The sequence below is a fragment of the Pseudorca crassidens genome, chromosome 12, assembly GCF_039906515.1.
Source record: "Pseudorca crassidens isolate mPseCra1 chromosome 12, mPseCra1.hap1, whole genome shotgun sequence".
In the NCBI taxonomy this organism is placed as follows: Eukaryota; Metazoa; Chordata; class Mammalia; order Artiodactyla; family Delphinidae; genus Pseudorca; species Pseudorca crassidens.
Window position 1 is genome coordinate 69,810,583 of NC_090307.1, and position 26,703 is coordinate 69,837,285.

Genomic DNA, 26,703 nt, shown 5'->3' on the forward strand with positions numbered 1-26,703 from the left:
AGGCACTGAGAAATTAGAGCTGCGTCCCCGTGAAGGCGCAGAGCTCTGAGATCTCCTTCCCTTGCTGCGTTAGCACTCCTGACACTGGAGAGTTCTGGAGATTGGGGACCAGATCCTTCCAGGTGGAGCAGGCGCCCTGCAGCCAGAGATGTGACAGACATGCGACATGGCCATGAAAGTAATAAGTAATTGTGGTAGCTCAAATATGTTGAGCACTTACTATATACCTCGCTTTGCATTAAACCTGTCACGTGTATTATTTCCAGCACCCAACAGCCCTGCCTGGTAGGTCCTGTATTTGCCATCCCCAGTTTACTGATGAGACATTTGAAGCCCAGAGTCACAAAGTAGTAACCAGTCCAAAGTCACCCAGCTAACAAGTGGCTGAAGCAGTAGTCCACAGTCTTACCCACTGTACTGTACCGAGAAACGTTTGACCTGGAAGGCAGATGGCAGAGGAGGAAAATGACAAGAGCCTACCAGTGTTAATAAAATATACCGTGAATTGAGCACTTAGTATGTGTTGGGTGCTGGCCTAAGGTCCAGCATCATTTATACTCCTGACAGTGAGCCTATACTATAGGTTTTATTATTGCCACTTCACAGATGAGGCTCTGATAGGTCATCTCATATGTCTGGTCGCTGCTAGTACAAAACTGGGACTTTTGGGTCCATTGATGGTACACCCTGCCTGCCTGTATATCACTCTTAGAAGACCCCACTCTTCTCTGAGTCTCGGTTTCCCCTTCTGTAAAATGAGAGGCTTGGGCTGGAAGGCCCTGGACGTTGTTTCCTGAGCTCACATTCTTTGATTTTAGGGAGCATTGACATGACATCTGGAGTCCTGGGTTTGTTCCTAATTACCTGTGACTTGGGAACACCTTGTCCAAGTCGTGTGGATCTCTGGGCCTCAGCTTCCCGCTTCATAAAATGTGGAGACTAGACAATCCCAGTCACCAGGGCATCTTCTGGCTTTAATATTTTATGACTGCAAGTGAAGAGACAAGCTGAGGTTCAGCAGACTCTGCATCCTCTGAGAAATGGTAATGAATGTGAATCTACCACCCCACACAGAATATTCCTGGTGCCGGGCTTCCAAGGACAGATGCCTACACAGGTGAAGGGGAACAATCAACAGTAACTAATGGTTCAGAATCCACCCTCGAGGTTGGACCAACCCAAGACTGAATGCCTGCACTCCCTCTGGGATACCTCAGACAAGTGACTCTCCTTTCTGTGGCTTGGTTTCTGCATCTGTAAGACGGGGTGTAACAGGACCAGCTTCATTTGAGATTTGGTGAAAAAACATATGCAAAAAGCCTAACACCATTTCTGGCTTAGAAAACCCTCAACAAACACAACTGTTACCAATTGTGTCTGCCGCACCATTCTGGACACTGGGAGAGTTCCTGAGCCTTGGACCCTGCCGATCCTCTGCCCCTTACAACCAAGATGGTGTTAGGGTCGAGGGAAGAGAGGCAGGGTCCTGCTGAGTTATCGGGGGACCCAGATGTGGGATGCAGGCTTCCCTGCCCCGGAAGCTGAGGGCGTAGGCTGCCAGGCCTGATGGAGGCTTAAATAGCATTAACAAGCATTCCATCACGTCCCTGGCTGGTGGCAGCCCCTGGGGAGGGACAGTGGGCCATGTGAGTGAGGAGGGAGGAGGTGGAGGAATGGTGTCAGAACTGCTGCATTGTGTGCCAGGGGCTGCAGCTCCACACAGGCTTAAGGTGGAGACAGTGTGCTGTGCTTCAGGCTCTGGTGAAGTGTGTTCATGTCAGTTGTGTCCCCAGGACAGGGCTGTGTAGCCTGTACAAGGTTCTCAACCTGCAGTACAGAGACTCGACTCCTGGAGGCCTGTGGGTGAGCTCTAGTGGGCCAGGAGCCCTCAAAACTGGGCGCAGGATTGTGTGGGTGACTCCCCAAGAGGCATAGACCCACAGATGTAAGGAGTTCTAGATTCAGGAGTCAGAAGAATTGGTGTAAGACCCTGCGATTCTAGTAAAAGGCATCCTGCGATTCTGAGCAGGCGGTTTAACGGCCCACACCACCCTCTCCCGCCCCACCCGCACTCCTACCTTCCTTCCCTTTTTCCATCATCCATTCAACAAACAATTCCTGAACCTGTTCCAGGCTCAGGACTGCGCTGGGAATACAGCCACGAAGAAGACGGGAATCCCAGCTCCCCTCATCACCAAGTAAGGAGCCGATTTTATGAGGGTTGGTAGAGGGGCAAGTCCAGGAGCCATGGGAGCCACACGCTGCGGCTCCTGACTCAGCTCGTCTGGTGGGGGAGGTTGGGGAGTCAGCAGGTGAGTCCTGGCTCAGTGCCTGTGGCCTTGAGCAGATCACTAACTCTGCTGAGCCTCAGTTTCCCCCTCTTGCCCGTGGGCCTGATGACACCACTTTCAGGATGGGATAAGGGTGGAGGAGATGAGGGCTTCCTGTTTGGAATAGCCAGGAGGAAGAGCATTGGTGTGGGAGTCGGGAGTCTGGCCCTGCTCCCCGCTCTGCCTTGTCTCACTGGGTGACCCTAGACACCTCCCCAGGGCCTCAATTTCCCAACCACAGAGAGGGAGCCAGGCTGCCCGGTCTTCTGTGGGCAAAGGCACATGGGCAGTGGAGTGCCAAGAAAGTGAGCAGTCAGGGAAAGCTTCTCAGAGGGGGTGGCATAGCTGAGGCCTGAAGGATTGAGAGCAAGGGTCATGAGAGAACTGTGTGTGATTTCTGGGCTTGGGGTTTCCCTGGCAGAAGCCCTGAGTGTGATGGAGGAATTTGGGGGTGGGGCCCTGGATTCAGGTAGAAGGGAGGGGATGAGTGGGGTACTCAGTGAGCTCCCAGGCTCCCTAACTGGGGGAGTTGAGGACAAAGAGCAGGGCCTCTGGAGTCAGGTGGGCCTGGGTTCCAATCCTTCCCATTACTGCTTCATTGAGGCCCTTGGTAAGGTTTTCACCTGTCCAAGCCTCAGTCACTTTCATCTGGGAAACAGGAGCAATAATAACACCCCATTCAAAAGGTTGCTGGATATTATATGACTCCATTTATATGAAATATCCAGAACAGGCATATCTACAGGGAAGAAAGTAGATTAGTGGCTGCCTGGAGCTGTAGGTATGAGGGGCTTGAGGGCTGATAGTTAGAGTACAGGGTTTATTTTGGGGGTGATGAAAATGGTCTAAAATTGATTATCGTGTGGTGATGGTTGCACACTCTGAATATACTAGAAACCATCGACTCATACACTTTAAGTGGGTGAATTGTATGCTATGTGAATTATACCTTAATCAACTGTCACCAAAACCCCAAAATGTTATTGGGAGAATTAGATGAGATGCTACATACCAGGCCCATTGTAAGCGCTCCCTAAACGTTAGCTACCACTGGCATCGTTTATTCCTGGCAGCAAGCCGGCCCTCCCTCACAGAGGGCTGATAGGCTCTGGGAGGAGGAGGAGAAGGGGCCTGGCCCACCACTGCTGGCTGGGGCCCTAAGCAAGGCACATAACCTCCCTGAGCCTCAGTTTTCTCATCAGTGAATTGGGGGTGATTTTCCAGGCCTTGGCCACCTCTTGAGACACCATGAGGCTCAGATCAGACCGTGGGTTTTGCCAGACACAAATGCAGGGTTGGACGTGTCTCCACTTACATGGGGAAGTGGGGAAGGGTGGTGGGTGTGCCCTCTCTCTGCCCCCCACGGGGCTGGCTTCCTGCATCCACTTATCTTGTGCACTTGAGTGCAGGTTGGGTTGAAGGCTCCGGGTGGAGGAAAGAGCAGGGGCCAAAATAGTCAGAGCCCCACCTGCCCGGAGCTCAGAGTCCAGGAGGAGAGGCCTACAAGGGTCTCTGGGGCGAGGATGGAGCAAGCCAGCTATGCAGGCCTCAGTTACCTCACCTGTAGAAGGGGGAAAAATAATGCCTCCCTCATAGGGCTGTGCTGAGCCTCACAGTGACTGGCCCAGCACCTGCGCTGAATCATTATTGTCACGATTGCTATGATTAATGTCATTATCCTCATCCATCAAGTGCCTTTTTTCATCCCACCTCAGCTATCTTGTCACACAGTGAATTGTGTCAGGGCTACATCTCCCCTGTCCCTGCCCCAGGCCATCAGTCAACTCTCTCAGGGCAGGGCCTGGATGCCCCCTTTCAGACCCAGCCCCCAGGCCTGAAGAAGCTTCTCCTCTGCGCAGCCTCAGGCCCCCTTTCTGCCCCCTTTCTTCAGGCCCAGCCACTAAAGCCATGTCGCCCTGGGGCCTGCAGGCCTGACCAGGCAGGGAATGAAAGCCCAACTCCTGCCCTCTCCTTCCGCCCAGCTGCAGGGTAAGGTCACCAGGCCACCCCCCAGCGGGCCTTTCTGAGCATTCTGCTCTCACTGCGGCTGGAGCTGGAGTGGCAGAGCCCGACTCAGCATCTCCTCCCACGTCCCTCCCTCTGCAGAGCTGCAGGCCAGGCTGGGGACTCGGCCAGGGCCGCAGCAGCCTCTGCAGCATCCCCACTGCTGTGGTAGCAGCAGGCACAGGTCGGGGGAGGGGGGTGGCAGGGAGTGGCGGCTGCTTCCTCTGTTGGGCACTACTCCCTGCTCTGGACCCTTAGCCGCAGTGCCAGTTATAGGGCTCCCCCAAGGCTCTCTCCAGCAAACTGCCTGCAAACCACTCCCTCCTTCCCCTTTTTCCTGGTTCCCATTTGCAGACAGCCAGGTTGTTTCAGGCCCCAGCCTGCGGAGCTTCCCTGAGCACTGGGAGGAAGGAGCAGGTCCCATCCCAGCCCTGCCGTAGGTGGGCTGGGCAGCCTGATGACGTGACTTACGGATTCTCTCTGGGCCTCAGGTTCCCCTTTTGTACAGTGTGAATGATCTTGAAGGTGTCCTCACTGCATCCTGCTTCTGATTTACCCTCACCTCCCCCAACCCTGGATTTCTCACCTTGGAACTGAATCTCTGTGTCTGAACAGGGACCTCGGCAGCCAGGCCAGGCAGACAAGGGAGAGGAAGGACAGGATGGGTGATGGGGATGGTGGAGAAGCCCAGCCTCGGAGCCCCATGGTCTAGGGCAGGGCTCCCCTCCCTCCAGGCCGGTCCTCACCTCCCTGAGAGTCAGACCTGAGTTATTGGAGGTGTATCCCTGTGCCAGACATGGTACTAGCAGGTGACAATAAACAAGGGCCTCCTTCCCCTCTGAGGCCCAGAGCAGCCCCCTCAGCCTGGGGTGGTCAAGTCCAGGCCCCTGTGAACTGTGTCAGAGATGGGGGATGGGCTGGCAGTGGGCATGTTGTGACCAAGGTGGTTCCCAGATGTGGAGGGGTGGGGGGGGCATCACTGAGCCTCCAGGCGATCTGTGATCCCTGCTCAGTGGTCAGGAAGTGGAGAAGCCAGGGCAGGCCCCAACCCTGGGCGTGGGCAAGGGGCCATGGGACTGTGCAAGGGTTTGGCAGCCTGTTTGCTCATTTGTTCATCCACTCGGCAAATATTTAAGCAGCATCATCTCCTTGAAGGCCACTGTGTACCTGGGCCAGCAGAAGACAGCTGAACAGAGCTGTGTGCCAGGTCCTGTCCTAAGCACCTTACATGAATTAACTCACTTTTATTCTCACAGAAACAGTATGGAGTAAGCACTGTTCCCCTCATTTGGCACAGAGAAGTTAAGTAACTTGCCCAAGGTCACACAGCTGATAAGAGGTAGAGCTGGGCTCTGAAACCAGGCAATTCTTTAAGGTCGATGACAAAAGACTTTCCTCTGCTTCCCACTGCCCTTAGCACCAAGCCTCCTTCCTGTTTGTTCTGGAACAACCCATTGGGTCTTCTACCTCCAGCCCTTGCTCTTACTGCTTCTTCTGCCTGCATTTCCTTTTCTGACCCCCTTTCTCCTTTTTAAAAATGTTTAAAATTTTCTTTATTTATTGGCTGCGCCGCACGGCATGCGGGATCTTAGTTCCCTGACCAGGGATCAAACCTGTTTCCCCTGCAGTGGAAGTGCAGAGTCTTAACCAGTGGATCACCAGGGAAGTCCCCCCTTTCTCCTTTAACTGACTGACCAACCCCTGATCATCCTTCAGTGCTCAGGTGTGGCAACACCTCCTCCAGGAAGGCTTCCTTGTTGTCCTTCCCTCCCCGGGCTGGGTTAGGCTCCTTTGCTGGCCTCTCTTAGTTCTCTTTCCCTCATCCACCACGTCTCTCTTTTGTAAGCATCGGTTAATGTATCTGCCTCCCTCCCCCACCAGACTGTGCGCCCTTCACCCTTACCCTGGCACCCTGTGCCGGGCACCATATGCGGTACCGAGATCACTAGGAAATGTTGAATGACCAATCTTGACTGTTAATAGTCTTGTGGATAGTGGGCAAGTTCTAGTGTCTCTGTTTCACAGAGGAGAAAACAGAGGCACAGAGCAGTGACATAATCTACACAAGTCACAGAGCTAGTGGCAACGGAGCTGGCATTTGCTGGAATGGCCTCCATATTGAGGATGAGATCCTGGAAGGTGACAGAGGACTGTGGCAGTAGCCCTTGCCTGGGGTCTGTCAGGCAAATGGCCAATAATAATAATAACAATCCCATTCTAGGAGCTCTTATTGTGTGTCAGGTGTCATGCTTAACTCTTTGCATGCATGCTTTTATTTATGCTTTACCCTTACCCTATGGAGTAAGTGCTATAATTAACACTCTTTTACAGTTGGGGAAATAGAGGCTCAGAGAGGCTAAGTGACTTACTCAGGGTCACACAGTGATTTACCAATCCAGGATTTAAATTTTTTAAATTATTTATTAATGGTTCAAGAGTCCAAGGGCCCAAAGGGTAGACAGTGAAAAGTCTGCCTACTCTGCCTTGATCCACAGCCACTCAGCTCCTCCCCTGGAGGCAACCAGGATGATTCTCAAGTGTCCTTCAGAGCAGGACTGTGTGTTCACAGGCAAACCTGAATGTGTGTTATTCAGAGCCAGGTTTAAACCCAGGTCTGTGAGTGGCTCAGGGCTTGACATAGAATGTCTGTCATGCCCTGGTGGAGACGTGGGGTCACTGAAGGCCTCCATCCCCCCACCGGGGCCGCTCTCCCCGCTGCCGTTGTGCCCACCCCCACACCCCAGCAACTGCCTCTTCTCTTCAGGCTGCAGCAGAGCCTGGGCTCTGGTCCAGGGCCCTGCCCGGCGACTGGGAAGGGCTGCGGCAGGCCTGGGGAGATCTCTTCTGCCCAATCTGAGACCCACTTCATTATCCCTCATGGACGCTGCTCAGTGTGTGGAAACAACCTGTGCAAAGGCTGGGAGGCCAGAGTGAACAGAGGGGGAGTGTCAGGGCAGGCGGGGCAGCCTTGGTCTTTGGCAACCAAACTGACTTAGGTGTGGGTCCCAGCTCCAGCCCTTTCTGCTGTGGAACCAGGTGAGTCCACCTCCCTGAGGAGCCTCTGTTTTCTCATGCATGAGGATTAAGAGACAAAGTACCTCAAACTGGGGAATGTAGTTGGCCCTTGATAAGTGATTAGTTGGGTTGTTTCAATTATGGAAGCCTCTGCTCTGAGCTTTTCCACCACCCCCTTCTTATATCTGACCGCTGAAAAGCACAGACACGAGACCCTCAGAACTCTTCCTTCCTTCCCACATGCAGAAGGAATTGAGTGTGAATAAACATTAGGTGGTTTTATTATTGTTGTTGTTGTCATTGTTCTTATTTGGTGCCCAGCTCTGTGGTGTCCTTGGGTGTGCAGACCCCAAGAACCCCCACCCCCACCCAACTCTCTGGGATGACACTTTGTGGGGAAGCTCAGTGGCAGGAGTTTACCCCTGATGGGGGGCAGGGCAGCAGGGGGTATGTGCAGGGGTTTGGAGAGTGGGGAGGGGGGGAGCTAACAAAAAGCTGGGGGAGCTAAGAGGACAGAGCACAGGGCTTGGAATCGGGTGTCTTGGTCAGTAGCCTTGATCTGCCTGAGCCCCAGTTTCCTCCTCTGTGAAATGGAGGTCATCTTCCCTCTCCCATTAACATCAGGGGCTTTGGGATGCTCAGGTGGGAGAATTCATAAGAGGGTATTTGCCACCTGCAAAGTGAAGAACACGCAGGCTGATGTAGGCTGCAGACCAGCTTGGTTCAGCCCCAAGGATATTAAAAGGCTCTAATTTACAAATGGATAGTCGTCATGGTTGCCCAACATTGTGAATGTAATTAAAACCACTGAACTGTACACTTAAAAATGATTAAAATGGGCTTCCCTAGTGGTGCAGTGGTTGAGAGTCTGCCTGCCGATGCAGGGGACACGGGTTCGTGTCTCGGTCCGAGAAGATCCCACATGCCTCGGAGTGGCTAGGCCCGTGAGCCATGGTCGCTGAGCCTGCGCATCCGGAGCCTGTGCTCCGCAACGGGAGAGGCCACGACAGTGAGAGGCCCGCGTACTGCAAAAAAAAAAAAAAAAAATTAAAATGGTAAATTTCATGTCATATTTTTTACCACTTTTTTTTTTTTAATGTGGGGGGAAAAAGAGGATTTGAATTAGTTACTGTATCAGTCAGAAAACCAGAGCCCACTTTAAGGGGTTGCATAGGGGCAATTTTGAAAAGCCAAACAGGAAATGGGGGAGTGGTTACTGGAACTCCTGGCCTGGGATCATGGAGAATGGGCTGCAGGCGGGGCAGTGGAGCTTCAGAGGATACCCAGCCACTGCGCAGAGAGGGGGAAATACCCTGGCTTCTTCCCACCCTCCAGTCTCCCTTCAGTGCCTCCCATTGGCTGAACCAAACCAGGGCCAGTTGGCAAAGGAACTTGGGAAATGTAGTTCACAAGGGTCAGCCCCCGGGATGCCAAGCAGAGCCGCGGAAGGGCAGTTTTGAGATCACATACCAAATGATCAGAACTGTTGTCTACATTTAACAACCAGGTGGGGACTTCCCTGGCGGTCCAGTGGTTAGGGCTCCGCACTTCCACTGCAGGGGGCACAGGTTCAGTCCCTGGTCAGGGAATGAAAATCCCACATGCTGCGTGGCACTGCCAAAAAACAAAAACAAAAGAAAACAACCAGGTGATGTAGCATAAAAATCTGAATTTATAGCTTCTCCTAAGACACCCTTGTGCCCGTTTTCCCAGTAATCACCCCAAAGAAGGTGGGTGAAGAAAGGAAGATGGGGGTTGGGGAGTGGTGAGGCCCACCTCTGCCTAGTCGTGCTGGTGCACTGGCCTTGGGGGGCCCTGCTGAGGAGTCCTGAGACGCCCAGGGTCCCTAGTATTCTGACTTGCACTCAGTGAGGCATGAGGGGACCCAGGTCCTCTAGAGTGGGGTAGAGGGGGGGAAGCGTGAGGACCCTGAGCCAGGTAGACTGAACAGGCAGCCAGAGGGGCCTGCGGGGCAGGACTGGCCCCTAGAAAGAGTGCATTGGGTATCTGGGACTGTGGGAACCTTCCTATCGTAGCTCTTGGAGACTGTCTGGGCCCGTGGGGGTTCTGTTTGTCTGTTTGGTTGCTGTTTTAGTTCACTTTCTGAGGCTGTCAGGCCCTGTGTTCAGATCAGCTCTTCCAGGAAAGCCCAACATGTAAACGCATGGCAGAGCTAACCTGGAGGAAGAGGTTAGATGGCCCAGAGTTTTCCTCTGAAAATCCAGAGGCTTTGGGGGATATGGAAGCATTCAGGAAGGGTCTCAGACCTACCCAAGGTTGCACATGTTGTTTGAAGAGAGGTGTGCTTAGGCCACGGGCCTCTGGACTCCTAGGAAGCAGAGAGCACCGGCTCCGGAGTCAGTCAGACTTGGGGCAAATCCTGGGTGTAGCCCAGTGACCTCAGACAAGCCCCTTCACATCTCCTTAGAAGGGGATGCCAGGACCTCCTTCACGGGGTGTGGGGTGGGGTAGAGGGGCTTATGCTTGTCAGGTGCCCACACAATACCCAGCATCAGGGTTGTCCTGGTTACCAAGGGGCTAGTCCCAGGGCTGCCCTCTGACATCCACCCCCCAGTGGGGAGAACTCCCCAGATTCCCTCCTCTGCTCTTCCTGCCCCCTCCTAGGCCATGCAGCTAGCAGGGACTTGTCCTCTGCAGGAATGTGCAGGGAGAAAGTCTTTTTTTTGATGAAACAGCGATGAGGTGATGTCTGGGTTTTTTATATCCCCATTGCTGAACGGGTGCCAGACACAAAAGAGTCCAGGCCAGATTCCATTAGCCACATTCGTCCTCTGGGCTCCTGGTCTTGTGGGAACCTTCTGGGGGTCCAGCTTGAGACCCAACAGCTGGGAAGAATTTGGGGGGGCAATGAAAATGGTACCAAGACCTAGTGACTCCTCTGGGGACCCAGGCAGGGTCTTTAAGAGCCTGCCTCATTCAAGAGTCTTTTCTTTAAAAAAAAATTATTAAAAATAAGTAAATAAATTAATTATTTTTCCTTCTTAGCAAAGTAAGAAACCCTTTGAGGCATGAACTGAGGATAAACTCCATTTTGGAGGGTAAACTGAGGCCTAGACAGGTTAATTACCTTGCCCGTAGGAACCCAGTATTAAGTGTCAAGTCATGGTCTTAATCCTGTTGATCCCTTGCTTATCACGCTTCAGAAGCCTGAGTCCTCAATACCATCTGGGTCCCTGGTTGACTCAATGTGCTCAACAAAAGAAACAATGGCCTGGTGAACTCGGGGTTGTTGGTGATACTATAATAGGATCATATTTTAAATGAGAATAAGAGAAATCCCTAAAAGCATACAATTGTTACAAAAATATTCAGTTCCAAAAATGTCTGAGGTACACAGTAAAAGCTCCTGAAACCCCACACCCTAGAGACAAGCTCTGGAATAATTTCTTATATAGATTCCTTTAGATTTTCCTATGCATTTACAAGTAAATGCTAATATTTATGTTTTTAAAAAGATGATACGATACATTCTGTTTTGCAGCTTGCTTTTTGAAAATAACAGTAGCTCTGGAGACACAGAGGTTCCTAACCAGGCAGAGTCCAGAGTTGTGGCAGATCTGGTGGAGGAGGCAGCTGGTAATGTTTGATGCAAAACTGTGTGTTGTGTGTGAGCACTTTTTAGGGATAGTGATTATGACTCTCATTAGGATCTTTTTTTAAAAAAAATTTTTATTGGAGCATAGTTGATTTACAATGTTGTGTTAGTTTCAGGTGAGGATCTTTAGAAAAGATTCAGACCCAAGCCTCTTGTTTTTCAGATGGAGAAAGCGAGGCTGGCTGAGAGGGAAGGGCGTGGTGAGTGGGGAACCCAGCCCTGCGGGATGGCCTGGAAGGATGAGGGCAAGAAAGCTGCAGTCGCCTGCCCTGGGCATCCTTTCTGGGCCACAGACAGGAGCTGTGCCCTACAGAGCCAGGAGGAGGGCAAGGGAGTCAGCCCTGCCTGAGCTGCCGGGCAGCGCCTCTGCAGTCCCTGTGGGGAGAAGATTTACAGCCACTAGGAGCTGGGGAGGGTACAGGAAAAACCTGGTGCAGCACTTTGGAAGTATGCTGCCTGCAGTGCCTGCAGTGGGCCAGCTTTTGGGCAGGCCTGGCTCCTCCAGGCTCAGAAAAGCCCTCCAAGGGGAAGGCATGGGGTTGGGCAAGGGGGAGGGGTTAAAGGATGCTGTCGGGATCAGAAACACCCCCTCTCCCCTAAACATACACAGAGCTTGTGCTGGGACCCAGACCCTGAGGAAGGTGCTGAGCACGGGGCCTGGCCAGCTCTTGTTACTGATTCGTACAGCCAGCAGGCTCCACAGAGTTTGGGCTGCTCAGGACTTTTCCAGCTGCCGCGGTGGGAAGGGGTGGGGTATGATATCACCAGTAACGATGGGCACCGTCCATCGGTCTCATCTCCTATGTGGGCCTGTGTACCCCAGCCTTCAACGCCCACAGCAACCCCCTGGGGCGAGTTCCTGTTATTCTCCCCACTTCACAGTGGCTCAGCATGGCTAAGAGCCCACCCAAGGCCAAGGGGTCAGCAGTGGCACCGTGCAGATGTGAGCCTCATATGCCCGGTGCCTGAGCCCCTGTCCTCAACCAGAGCTGCTCTCCTCTGCCCTCCCTGGGCGGAGCGGGGGCAGGGAGCCGCACCCTGGTGCAGGAATAAACTATACAAGGTGAGGGTGGAGGAGTTATTGTTGTTTTTGAACTTTAAATATATATATATATATATATATATATATATATATTTATTTATTTATTTGGCTGCACCGGGTGTTAGTTGCGGCTTGACGGATCTTCATTGCCGCGTGCGGGATCTTCGTTGCAGCATGAGGGCTCTTAGTTGCAGCATGTGGGATCTAGTTCCCTGACCAGGGATGGAATCCCATGTCCCCTGTATTGGGAGCATGGAGTCTTAACCACTGGACCACCAGGGAAGTCCCTGAACTTTTTTTTTTTTACCACAAGTACACATCACTTTTGTATTTAAGGGGAAAAAAAATTTTTTTTTAATCTGTATTTTTTTTTTAATTTTTATTTTATATTGAAGTATAGTTGATTAACAATGTTACATTAGTTTCAGGTATACAGCAAAGTGATTCAGTCATATATATACATGTATTTATTCTTTTTCATATTCTTTTCCCATTTAGGTTATTACAGAATATTGAGCAGAGTTCCCTGTGCTATACAGTAGGTCCGTGTTGGTTTAATCTGTATTTCTGAAATGACTAGCAAATAGCTCAGCTTAGTGCTTTACATGCGGGGCCCAATAAAGGCCCACTGAGGCTGGACACCACAGGCCTCCTGCCCATGGGCGCCCTTCTCAGGTGCCACCTTCCTCAGACCCAGCCTTGGGCCAGGAGAAGCTTCTTCCCCTGAGTTCCTGGCCTCAAAGCAGGGTGGGCTTCCTGGCTGAGGAGGCTTATGGGCTGCTGGGGTTGTGGTGGGGTAGGGGTGGGGTGGGGGGCTTGGGAAGGGTGTACAGCCTAGATAAAGGCTCAGAAATGTGGGCGAGTGTGAGCTGATCTTAGAATAAGATCAGCTCAGGAGAGCTTCTGGAACACTGCCAAGAGCAGAAAATTCTAGGCAACAAGGCCTGCTCACTGTTGGTGAAACCGCTGTGGACAGAGGGCCAGGGTGACATGGGAGGCAGGAGCCATGGTGGGGGCCCAGGCATTTCAGCGAATCCAGACCACCCTAAGCTGCTGCTTAATCACGTCATTTCTTCCTTCAGCCCAACAGACTCTATTTAGCCCCGCTTGGTGCCAGACCGCGTGCTCCTAGCCACTAAGACAGGAGTATGCAGTGACATGGGAGGGGCAGGCGCGCACAGCTCAGGGTGGTGGTTAAAAGTCAGGCTTTGAAAGGAGCCTGACAGGGAATTTCTTGGAGGTCCAGTGCTTAGGACTCAACGCTTTCACTGCTGGGGCCCCTATTCCATCCCTGGTCGGGGAACTAAGATCCTGCAAACGGCGCAGCACAGCCAAAAGTAAGTAAGTAAGTAATAAGTAAGTAAGTAAATAAATAAATATAAAAGGAGCCTGCACATCCCCGCAGAGGACAATTCCCTGCTGGCTGCGTGGCCTGGGAGGGGGCAGGAAGAGCAGAGGAGGGAATCTGGGGAGTTCTCCCCACTGGGGGGTGGATGTCAGAGGGCAGCCCTGGGACTAGCCCCTTGGTAACCAGGACAACCCTGATGCTGGGTATTGTGTGGGCACCTGACAAGCATAAGCCCCTCTACCCCACCCCACACCCCGTGAAGGAGGTCCTGGCATCCCCTTCTAAGGAGATGTGAAGGGGCTTGTCTGAGGTCACTGAGCTCAGCTCAGTGCCTGGCATACACTGAGACTCAGTAGATGGTGGTTCTGATTTAGAACCACAAATCTAGTCATTGAGGAAGGTGGAAAGGGCCGTGCTAAGTGGACAAAGGCACAGGGTGGTAGGGGAGCCCAGTGGAGGGGCAGCAAAACTTTCCTGGAAGAGATGCAGCTGAGCTGAGTCTAAGGGAACCTTGGAAGTGTTCTCGAGGACAGAGGGACCAGCACAGGTAGAAGGACATGAGGAATTCAACAGGTGGTCCCTATGGCCAGAGCTCAGAGTGGGAGGGCGGGGGAGGAGGGGGAGAGGCTGCAGAGGTCACAGGGCCAGGTGCCAGGTGGAGAGCTGGACCAGGGAAGGTTCTGAGAAGGGCTCAGGCAGTGGCAGTATTTGAAGGCTCCTTCTGACAGAGGCTGGATCTGGGGGAGCTGGGGATGCGACGGTGGCGGGGAAGCACTGCTGGGTGGCTGTGTGCCACCCTGGGCTGGGTGCAGACAGAGAGGGGCCACAGAACAGGCTGGGGGGGGTCACTCTTTGGCTCCCTGCCACAGGTCCCGAAGCCTCCTCACCAAGGCTTCATGCCAGTACCCTTGAGAGCAGCTCAGCATCCCCACTTCACCTCCAAACCCACCTCTAGCTCCCAGGTGGTGGTGCCTAGGTGTCTCAGGAAGGTGGGCCTTGGCTGGGGTGGGTAATCGTGATAGCCCCAGGCTGTGTTCGCTTCTCTCCGGTGGCTCCGGGAGGTTGGGACTGTTACTCTCCCTGGTTTACAGAAAAGGAACCTGAGGCTTGGGGAGGTCGAGAACCTTGGCCAAGGTCCCACGGCCTCTGAGTGGGGGCAGACAGAGCCAGGACCCAAATCCAGGGTCCCAGTTCCACTGAGAGCCCCTAAGTCCCCCAGATCCACAGGCCAAATGCAGCCTTGTATTACTATTCATTAGTTCATTCATTCATTCATTCACTCATCATCACTCTCATGAGCCCCAGCTGCTCTGCTAAGCACTGGCGAGGCCTCAGGGAGGAATGCAGGCAGCAGACCCTGTACTACCAGGGGGCTGCCCTGACTCTGTGTGCAAAGGATAGCAGCTCCAGCAGCAGCCAGGTGGTGGGGACTGGGGAGACCAGGGACACCACCAGCCCCACCCCTTGATGGCATCCGCCAGACGCTACTGCTAAGGGACACAGCGTGGATGCGAGCAACGTCCTCTTTGAGAACAGTATCTCCTCAGTACCCAGGCAGGTAAGCCATGTTGGGGCAAGGGGATCCGCCAGTTTGGGGGTTACTGGGTGAGGAATCGGGCAGGAGTTTGGGGCTGGGGGGACACTAAAGCAGTATCTTCTAAAGGGCAGCTCATGAGAAGTTATGAGGGGTTCCATTATTTGTGGGTTTGGGAAACTGGAAACTGAGGCTCCAGCAGACAAATGCCTTCTCACCTTGGACACTCAACAAAGAAGTGGGGCTGTGTGCATTCCTGCCCTGGCCCGAATTCAAGTCACTCTGCCACCCTGGTGAGGCCTGGGAGGTGCTCTCCTGCCCTGTTGTCCAAGCCTCTGGAGCATCCACAGTGTGTCCCCCATGCTGCAGCCCCACGTGCTGTCCCCCCACTGGATCCTATCAGGCCAGAGCTCTGCCACCAGAACTAGTGCCTGTGGGTAGACCACAGGGAGGCTGAGATTAGGCAGCTGAAGGAATAGGTGAGCATATGGGGGAGGGGGTGACAAAGAGGACCAGCCAGCACGGCCGGGAGCACACTTTTCCCATCTCAGAGCTATTTTCAGTGTAGGGGTCTACGCAGCATGTGGCATTTCACACTTGGGTTTTTGTCCACATCTTCTCATGCAGCAGGTGGGGAGGGTGCTATGATCATCTCCACTCTGCAGATGAGGAAACAGAGACTCAGGGAAGGCAAGTGACTTGCCCCAAATCACACAGCCAGGCCAGGTCATCTGGCTTCTGACATCCTGCTGCACAGTGAGTGGCCCAAGAAAAGGTCCTCTTTTTGGCCGTCCTGCCGTGGCTTGGCAGGAGCTGAGGTGGACGTCATCCTGGTGCTTCACCAGCACCACAGTGGCCACGTTCATCACTGGGGACCCACCGCAGGTGAGGCACTGTGCTGAGGCTCCACATTCATTATAAGGTAAATCCTCCCAGCAACTTCCAAAGGGAAACATTTTGTCCCCATTTTATAGGGGATGGAAAGGAGGCACCAGCAGGGTAAGAAACTCACCCAAGGCCACATGGCTAGGGTCAGCACTGTAGCCCAGGTCCTCTTTCTCCTTTTATAAAATTGAGATATAATTCACATATTATAACATTTACCATTTTTTAAAGTATAAAAGAAGCAATTTTATTAGATGAACTCATTTACTTGGCACATTAAATCAGACAAAGAAAAATATATGCACTGTGTAAAAAGAATCACATACTCATACTCCTTGAACACTCAGTAATGGTCAAAAATAATGAATGTGGAATGGATCCCAGGATTGAATGCCAAAGACACGCTGTACAGAAAAACATCAGGCTTCTAACTTCACTGAATCCAGTACTAAGCGTCCTCCTTATATTCCTCAGCATCTTCCAAGTCTTTTTCACTCTCTAACAACTGCAGAAGATCAGTAGAGGCAGCTCCCATCCTGCACTGGCGGTCTGGGGTCAGCAGCTCTGGAGACCCCCAAGGCTGGGGCAGCTGCTGGGCGTCTGGTCATAGGGCTCTCCCAGGACGTGGTGGAGAAGTGGGATGCGAGCTGGGCCTGGCAGGGGGGCTGAGAGTCTGGTGAGATCCTGGGGACAGAGGCCGGCTCTGAGACTGCCAGGATGGGATGGCAGAGGCTGCTGCCCAGGTGAGGCAAGAATACCTGTGCAGCCTGGGGGCAGCCACATCTGGCTGGGGAGCTGGGCAGGCAGCTTCCTAGGCGCCCAGCAGGCCTGATGTGCAGCTGTGGCGACCTGGCTCCTCTAGGGAACAACCTGAGCCTGTCATGAAATGGGAGTTCTCAACCCAGGCAGCATCTCACCTCCTGCTTCTGCAAGGATTTACCCAGAGAGTGGAGAGCCAGGGCTGTGGGATCCAGTGAACTGTGGTTCAACCTCAACCACAGACAGTGATGCATTTAGCCTAGAACAATGGTCGATGTCCACGGTGTGCTCCCTGGGCACCAGGCATTGGGCATGACCTCCTTTGGTCCTCATGGCTGCCCTGTGGAGTGGTCATCAGAGGACACAGAGGCACAGAGAGGGCTAGTGATTTGCTCAGAGTCACACAGACAGAAATGGCAGAACCTGGGTCCAAGCCCAGGTCCATGTGATCCTGGGCTAGACTCTTCCCAGCTGTGCTGTCTCCCAGCTCAGCTCCTTTCCAGCTGTGTGAGCCTCTATGCCCTCACCTATGAAATGGGGATGACAACTGTTCCCACCCTATGGGGTCATCATGCAGAGTAAGGGACACAGCCCAATTCAATTACTTTTTCCTTTTTTTTTTTTAATTTATTTTATTTATTTATTTTTGGCTACGTTGGATTTTCGTCGCTGCATGCGGGCTTTCTCTAGTTGCGGCAAGCAGGGGCTGCTATTTGCGACACACAGGCTTCTCATTGCGGTGGCTTCTCGTTGCGGTGGCTTCTCGTTGGGGAGCATGGGCTCTAGGCGTGCAGGCTCAGTTGCTCCGCGGCATGTGGGATCTTCCCAGACCAGGGCTCAAACCCGTGTCCCCTGCATTGGCAGGCAGATTCTTAACCACTGCGCCACCAGGGAAGTCCCACTTTCTCCTTTTTTATGGCTGCGCCGCGTGGCATGAGGAATCTTAGTTTCCCGACCAGGATCAAACCCACGCCCCCTGCAGTGGAAGCGTGGAGTCCTAACCACTAGACCACCAGGGAAGTCCCGATTAAATGACTTTTGTGCAGAGTCCGGCACATGATGAATTCTTGGCAAGTGGCACCACCATCACCATCGCCACCATCATCTCTATTATTACTGGTAAGCTGGGAGTCACCTGAATGATCTTCCAATCCACCCCCTTATTGTACAGATGGGGAAACTGAGGCCTAAACAGGGGTCGGTGGGTCACATGATCGGTAAGCAGTGAAGGAGTAACAGAAATCCTCACGCAGTTGAGGCCTGCCACATCCGGCCTCCCACCCTGCATGGTGATGGCCTCAGGCCTTCCAACAAGTGTAGCCCTCCTGGGGGGTCCCAGGTGGCACCAACCCAGCTCTGTACTCCAGCTGCCCACGGTGGAGCAGGTGGAGCCAAAGCACCCAGGGTTCCTACAGATACGGTGGGCATTTGCCCTGCTCAACCTTGGAGACCCCCATTCCTCTACCCTGGATTCTTCCTAACTCCCAGGCACCCTGACACCCCTAGGGACATCACTGCCATCTGAGCATGGCCTCAGCGCCCCCTGGTGGCCACCCCAAGCCTGAGCTGCAGAGTCTGGCCATCACAGATGTCCAGTTCACCTGTGTCTCTTTACCCAGCTGAGTTCCGGAGCAGGGTCCCACCCTGGACGCTGAGGCCCAGCCCTGCTCCTGAGGAGCGGATGACCCCATCCTGGTGGTGGTACCCACCCACGGAGTCACAGCACCAACTTTGTCCCCAGGGTGCCCCAGTTCCAGGATGCCCATTTACCAAAATACCTCCTATGACACAGAGCATCTGATTTTTATGTAAGATTCAGTACGTAACTGCAGCTTTTTGTTGTCAGCATCAGCTTGGGAAACTCTGTCCTCCTCCTCCACTGATAGCTGCAGGACAGATAGGAAAGCTGGACTCTGAGCAGGCCTGGTGGGAGGACCCCGATGATGGTGACCCTTGGAGGCCCTGAGCTCTAAGGGCCCACCTGCTCTGAACCACTGTCTCTCCTCTGATGCAGTTAGGGCTCAAGTGGAAACACCTGGCCACAGAGAGTAAAGGATTTGTCACAAGTGTTTGAACTTAGGGTGACTGTAGGGGCATCTTAAGCTGTCTCTGGAAGGCTGTATCCTTGAGTCTGTTGCTGGAGCTTGAAGCCACAGGGTAGGCTGTCGGAAGGGCAGGTGGCGGGGGAGCAAGAACGTGCTGGAATCCACAGGCACAAGCCTGTGCAGACAGGCTGAAACCCAGGTCAGTTCTACTGCCAGACTGCTCCTCAAAGAGCCAAACACACATCATCGGCCTAGGAGTTGAAGTTGAAGGCCCAACCCTGGGGAAGGTGGGCCAGTGGCAGGCATGCAAGGACCTCTCCTGTGACCCACCCAGGGAAGGGAGCTGTGGGAAATGTCACTCAGTCTAGCCAGAGTGACACGTTACACCTCCACCACAGCCTCTGAGGCAGCCATCACCATCCTTCTAGATGTTGATGTGGACCTGTCAGTTCCCTCGTGCCCTCCCTAAATTCCAGTCTCCATCAGGGAAAAGAGCCTGGGCTTGGAGGCCCACAGACCTGAGCTCAAACTCTCCACCTGGATGGACGAACTGAGCTTTGAGCCTCAGTTTCCCCATGTGTGAAACAGCAGTAATAATAGTACACTGCCTGCAGCAGTAATATGAGGATTGAAGATAATGCACATAACACACCCAGGATGCTGTGTTCAGGTAACCTGGTTCATATTAACCTAAAGAAAGCATAATGAACAAATTTAATCTGTGGTTAATAAAATCATGAGCCCAGGGTAATTTGTTTGGAAAAATGGTTGATTCCAGTGCTGGGGCAGAGAAAATACAAGATGGGTCTGGAAACTTCTTTTTTTTTTTTTTAACAGAAGAAATGTTTAATATTATCAAAATGTGTAACATTACATTTTGAACAGTTTTTCTTTCATAAGGTGGCTGGATATTTGAGGGGTTTGCCAGGGAAAGGTTGTGACTCTATAATCTCAAAGCTTAATTTGTGGTTGATGGGACGGGACATCATTTCAGATATTTTTTTTTTTTGGCCGCGCCACACGGCTTGCAAGGTCTTAGTTCCCCGACCAGGGATTGAACCCCGGGCCCTTGGCAGTAAAGCTCGGAGTCCTAACCACTGGACTGCCAGGGAATTCCTCATTTCAGATTTTTAATCCAAAGTTGTATTGATTTTATTGGAGCACTGGATCTTCCATGAACAAAGACTCCTTTTTTTTTAACCCTATTTTTTAAGTTGAAGTGTAGTTGCTGTACAATATTATATGTTACAGGTGTACAATATAGTGATTCACAATTTTTAAAGGTTATACTCCATTTATAGTTATTGGAAAATACTGGGTATATTCCTTGTGTTGTATAATATATTCTTGTAGCTTATTTTATTTATTTATATTTATTTATTTGCGCTACGTGGACCTCTCACCATTGTGGCCTCTCCCGTTGCGGAGCACAGGCTCCGGACGCGCGGGCTCAGCGGCCAAGGCTCACGGGCCTAGCCGCTCCACGGCATGTGGGATCTTCCCGGACCGGGGCACGAACCCGTGTCCCCTGCATCGGCAGGCAGACTCTCAACCACTGCGCCACCAGGGAAGCCCTCTTGTAGCTTATTTTATACGTAATGGTTTGTACTTCTTAATCTCCTACCCCTGTATTGCCCCTCCCCCTTCTCTCTCCCCACTGGTAACCACTAGTTTGTTCTCTATATCTGTGAGTCTATTTCTTTTTTGTTATAGTCACTGGTTCGTTGTATTTTTTAGATTCCACATATAAGTGATATCATACAGTATTTGCCTTTCTCTGTCTGCTTATTTCACTTAGCATAATACCCTCCAAGTCCACCCATGTTGTTGCAAATGGCAAAATTTCATTCTTTTTTATGGATGGGTAGTATTCCATTGTGTGTATGTGTGTGTGTGTGTGTGTGTGTGTGTGTGTGTGTGTGTGTGTATACCACTTCTTCATTCATCTCTTGATGAAGAACCTGGAAATCTCTTGCAGTACCAGAAAGTAAGGAAGTGCTGAAAAAAAAAGATGAGGGCTATTGACATGAGCCAACCTTAAGGAATTCCCAAAGGCTGAAGCTGGACAAAATGATCCACAAAATAAATAAGTACAGAATTGGATTATAACTCAGAAAAAATGTTCATGAGTTCCTAAGGCTAATAATTGGATTTAAATTTAAAAATCTAATATGAATAGAAATAAATAATTGAATAAATAAATTAATGGGGAAGAAAGGGCAGCTCTTCCTTACAGTAGAATTCCAATTAATACATACAGAAGAAATGAGGGAAATAGAAAATCATCATTAGGCAAACACCATAGTGATAACTGTTGCAGTCAAGAACCAGTGAGGGATGCTAAAATTAGTGGGAAAAAGTGCGATATGAAATAGGATTTTGTATAATCTCACAGTATTTCCCCACAACATATTTATTAATTACAAAGGAAAAATAGTAACTTTACAGTGGAGAAACATGACAGATAAAACCTCAACCAGGTGACAATAGTCGACATCACCAGTAATAAGACCTATGGCCATCATGTACCATGTATCCCCTGATACCACGTACCAAGAAGGGCACATCACTTTTGTGGTATTACCAAAAATGCATGATGCTTAACGTTGATAAATTAAGGGAAAGACTGAGAAACTGTCACGGACCAGAGGAGTTGAAAGAGACATGATGGTGAAGTATAATGTGGCATCCTGGATCCTGATGCAGAAAGGACATTAGTGGGAAAACTGGTGACATTTGAATAAAGCCTAGCATTTAGGTACTAGCACCGTATGAACAGTTTTGATGTTTTGGTTTTGATCCTTGTACTACAGTTAGGTAAGATATAAACATTAGAGGAAGCCAGGTGAAGGGTAAATGGGAACACTGCTATTTTTGTAACTTCTCTGTAAGTCTAAAAGTATTTCAAAATGAAAAGTTTAAAATAATTTTATAGGTTGAAAAGGAAGTTCAGTGGGAAATCTCCTTTCTTCTGGTGTCCTTCAACTATGCAAGTCCCTTCCCCACAGGGATCAATGTTATCAGTTTCTGATGTTTCCTTCCAGAATAATCTATGTGTCTGCAGCAACTAGTCTAGATCATATCTGTGGGGTTTTTTTTTTAATTTTTAAATTTTATTTTATTTTTTATACAGCAGGCTCTTATTAGAATTAAATTTTTTTTTTTTTTGCGGTACGCAGGCCTCTCACTGCTGTGGCCTCTCCCGTTGTGGAGCACAGGCTCCAGACGCGCAGGCTCAGCGGCCATGGCTCACGGGCCCAGCCGCTCCGTGGCATGTGGGATCCTCCCGGACCGGGGCACGAACTGGTGTCCCCTGCATCGGCAGACGGACTCTCAACCACTGCGCCACCAGGGAAGCCCTAGTCATCAATTTTATACACATCAGTGTATACATGTCAATCCCAATCTCCAAATTCATACCACCACCACCACCACCACCGCCACTTTCCCCCCTTGGTGTCCATACGTTTGTTTGTTCTCTACCTCTGTGTCTCTATTTTTGCCCTGCAAACCGGTTCATCTGTACCATTTTTCTAGGTTCCACATATATGCGTTAATGTACGATATTTGTTTTTCTCTTTCTGACTTACTTCGCTCTGTATGACAGTCTCTAGATCCATCAACATCTCTACAAATGACCCAATTTCATTCCTTTTTATGGCTGAGTAATATTCCATTGTATATATGTACCACATCTTCTTTATCTATTCATCTGTCGGGCATTTAGGTTGCCTCCATGACCTGGCTATTGCAAATAAGGCTGCAATGAACATTGGGGTGCATGTGTCTTTTTGAATTACGGTTTTCTCTGGGTATATGCCCAGTAGTGGGATTGCTGGGTCATATAGTAATTCTATTTTTAGTTTTTTAAGGAACCTCCATACTGTTCTCCATAGTGGCTGTATAAATTTACATTCCCACCAACAGTGCAAGAGGGTTCCCTTTTCTCCACACCCTCTCCAGCATTTATTGTTTGTAGATTTTCTGATGATGCCCATTCTAACTGGTGTGAGGTGATACCTCATTGTAGTTTTTTTTTTTTTTTTTTAAATGTCTGCATGTTGCAATTTATTTATTTATTTATTTATTTATTTTTTTGAGGTACGTGGGCCTCTCACTGTTGTGGCCTCTCCCGTTGCGGAGCACAGGCTCCAGACGCGCAGGCTCAGCGGCCATGGCTCACAGGCCGAGCCGCTCCGCGGCATGTGGGATCTTCCCGGACCGGGGCACGAACCCATGTCCCCTGCATCGGCAGGCGGACTCTAAACCACTGTGCCACCAGGGAAGGCCCCTCATTGTAGTTTTGATTTGCATTTCTCTAATAATTAGTGATGTTGAGCAGCTTTTCATGTGCTTCTTGGCCATCTGTATGTCTTCTTTGGAGAAATTTAGGTCTATTTAGGTCTTCTGCCCATTTTTTGATTGGGTTGTTGTTTTTTCTAATATTGAGCTGCATGAGCTGTTTATATATTTTGGAGATTAATCCTTTGTTGATTCATTGGCAAATATTTTCTCCTATTCTGAGGGTTGTCTTTTCGTCTTGTTTGTAGTTTCCTTTGCTTTGCAAAAGCTTTTACGTTTCATTAGGTCTCATGTGTTTATTTTTGTTTTTATTTCCATTACTCTAAGAGGTGGATCAAAAAAATCTTGCTGTGATTTATGTCAAAGAGTGTTCTTCCTATGTTTTCCTCTAAGAGTTTTATAGTGTGTGGTCTTACATTTAGGCCTCTAATCCATTTTGAGTTTATTTTTATGTATGGTGTTAGGGAGTGTTCTAATTTCATTCTTGTACATGTAGCTGTCCAGTTTTCCCAGCACCACTTTTTTAAAATAAGTTTATTTATTTATTTTTGGCTGCACTGGGTCGTAGTTGCTGTACACGGGCTTTGCTCTAGTTGCGGTGAGTGGGGGCTACTCTTCATTGTCATGCACGGGCTTCTCACTGTGGTGGCTTCTCTTGTTGTGGAGCATGGGCTCTAGGCACACAGACTTCAGCAGTTGTGGCTCGCGAGCTCTAGAGTGCAGGCTCAGTAGTTGTGGCACACGGGCTTAGTTGTTCTGCAGCATGTGGGATCTTCCCAGACCAGGGCTCGAACCTGTATCCCTTGCACTGGCAGACGGATTCTCAACCACTGTGCCACCAGGGAAGCCCATCCCAGCAGCACTTACTGAAGAGACTGTCTTTTCTCCATTATATATCCTTGCCTCCTTTGTCATAGATTAGTTGACCATAAGTGCATGTGTTTATCTCTGGGCTTTCTATCCTGTTCCATTGATCTATATTTCTGTTTTTGTGCCAGTACCATATTGTCTTGATTACTGTACCTTTGTAGTACAGTCTGAAGTCAGGGAGTCTGATTCCTCCACCTCTGTTTTTTTCACTCAAGACTGCTTTGGCTATTCGGGGTCTTTTGTGTCTCCATACAAATGTTAAGATTTCTTTGTTCTAGTTCTGTAAAAAATGCCATGGTAATTTGGTAGGGATTGCATTGAATCTGTAGATTGCTTTGGGTAGTATAGTCATTTTCACAATATTGATTCTTCCAATCCAAGAACGTGGTATATCTCTCCATCTGTTTGTGTCATCTTTGATTTCTTTCATCAGTGTCTTATAGTTTTCTGAGTACAGGTCTTTTACCTCCTTAGGTAGGTTTATTCCTAGGTATTTTATTCTTTTTGTTGCAGTGGTGAATGGGATTGTTTCCTTAATTTCTCTTTATGATCTTTTGTTGTTAGTGTATAGGAATGCAAGAGATTTCTGTGCATTAATTTTGTATCCTGCAACTTTACCAAATTCACTGACTAGTTCTAGTAGTTGTCTGGTGGCATCTTTAGGATTCTCTATGTATAGTATCATGTCATCTGCAAACAGTGATAGTTTTACTTCTTCTTTTCTAATTTGTATTCCTTTTATTTCTTTTTCTTCTCTGATTGCCGTGGCTAAAACTTCCAAAACTATGTTGAATAATAGTGGCGAGAGTGGACGTCCTTGTCTTTTTCCCGATCTTAGAGGAAATGCTTTCAGTTTTTCACTATTGAGGATGTTTGCTGTGGGTTTGTCATATATGGCCTTTATTATATTGAGGTAGGTTCCCTCTATGCCCACTTTCTGGAGAGTTTTTATCATAAATGGGTGTTGAATTTTGTCAAAAGCTTTTTCTGCATCTATTGAGATGATTGTATGGTTTTTCTCCTTCAATTTGTTCATATGGTGTGTCACATTGATAGATTTGCATATATTGAAAAATCCTTGCATCCCTGGGATAAATCCCACTTGATCATGGTGTATGATCCTTTCAATGTGTTGTTGGATTCTGTTTGCTAGTATTTTGTTGAGGATTTTTGCATCTATATTCGTCAGTGATATTGGTCTGTAATTTTCTTTTTTTGTAGTATCTTTGTCTGGTTTTGGTATCAGGGTGATGGTGGCCTCATAGAATGAGTTTGGGAGTGTTCCTCCCTCTGCAATTTTTTGGAAGAGTTTGAGAAGGATGGGTGTTAGCTCTTCTCTAAATGTTTATAGAATTCACCTGGGAAGCCATCTGGTCCTGGACTTTTGTTTGTTGGAAGATTTTTAATCACAGTTCCAATTTCATTACTTGTGATTGGTCTGTTCATATTTTCTATTTCTTCCCGGTTCAGTCTTGGAAGCTTATACCTTTTTAAGAATTTGTCCATTTCTTCCAGGTTGTCCATTTTATTGGCATAGAGTTGCTTGTAGTAGTCTCTTTGGATGCTTTGTATTTCTGCAGTGTCTGTTGTAACTTCTCCTTTTTCATTTCTAATTTTATTGATTTGAGTCCTCTCCCTCTTTTTCTTGATGAGTCTGGCTAAAGGTTTATCAATTTTATTTATCTTCTCAAAGAAACAGCTTTTAGTTTTATTGATCTTTGCTATTGTTTTCTTTGTTTCTATTTCATTTATTTCTGCTCTGATCTTTATGATTTCTTTCCTTCTACTAACTTTGGGTTTTGTTTGTTCTTCTTTCTCTAATTGCTTTAGGTGTAAGGTTAGATTGTTTATTTGAGATGTTTCTTGTTTCTTGAGGTAGGCTTGTATTGCTATAAACTTCCCCCTTAGAACTGCTTTTGCTGCGTCGCATAGGTTTTGGATCATCGTGTTCTCATTGTAATTTGTCTCTAGGTATTTTTTGATTTCCTCTTTGATTTCTTCAGTGATCTCTTGGTTATTTAGTAACGTATTGTTTAGCTTCCATGTGTTTGTGTTCTTTATGTTTTTTTCCCTGTAATTGATTTCTAATCTCATAGCATTGTGGTCAGAAAAGATGCTCGATATGATTTCAATTTTCTTAAATTTACCGAGGCTTGATTTGTGACCCAAGATGTGATCTATCCTGGAGAATGTTCCAAGCGCACTTGAGAGGAAAGTGTAATCTGCTGTTTTTGGATGGAATGTCCTATAAATATCAATGAAACCTATCTGGTCTGTTGTGTCATTTAAAGCTTGTGTTTCCTTATTACTTTTCTGTCTGGATGATCTGTCCATTGGTGTAAGTGAGATGTTAAGTCCCCCACTATTATTGTATTATTGTCGATTTCCTCTTTCATAGCTGTTAGTAGTTGCCTTATGTATTGAGGTGCACCTATGTTGGGTACATATATATTTGTAATTGTTATATCTTCTTCTTGGATTGATCCCTTGATCATTATGTAGTGTCCTTACTTGTCTCTTGTAACATTATTTTAAAGTCTATTTTATCTGATATGAGTATTGCTACTCCAGCTTTCTTTTGATTTCCATTTGCATGGAATATCTTTTTCCATACCCTTTCTTTCAGTCTGTATGTGTCCCTAGGTCTGAAGTGGGTCTCTTGTAGACAGTATATATATGGGTCTTGTTTTTGTATCCATTTAGCGAGCCTGTGTCTTTTGGTTGGAGCATTTAATCCAGTCACGTTTAAGGTAATTATCAATATGTATGTTCCTATTACCATTTTCTTAATTGTTATGGGTTTGTTTTTGTAGGTCCTTTTCTTCTCTTGTGTTTCCCACTTAGAGAAGTTCCTTTAGCATTTGTTGTAGAGCTGGTTTGGTGGTACTGAATTCTCTTAGCTTTTGCTTGTCTGTAAAGCTTTTGATTTCTCCGTCAAATCTGAATGAGATCC

The 26,703-nt window shown here is 49.1% G+C and overlaps 1 long non-coding RNA gene across 2 annotated transcripts in view; it reads left to right on the forward strand.

Moving 5' to 3' along the window:
• LOC137203681 (uncharacterized) overlaps positions 1 to 26,703 on the forward strand; it is a 40,339-nt gene that overhangs the window by 8,035 nt on the left and 5,601 nt on the right. Inside the window, exon 3 of one of the 2 annotated variants that reach the window (XR_010933235.1) lies at positions 819 to 4,044. The exons of the other annotated variant lie outside the window; for it this stretch is intronic. This is a non-coding gene — a long non-coding RNA (uncharacterized lncRNA). Of the gene's footprint in view, positions 1 to 818; positions 4,045 to 26,703 lie in introns of those variants that run through there. 2 annotated transcript variants of the gene reach the window in all.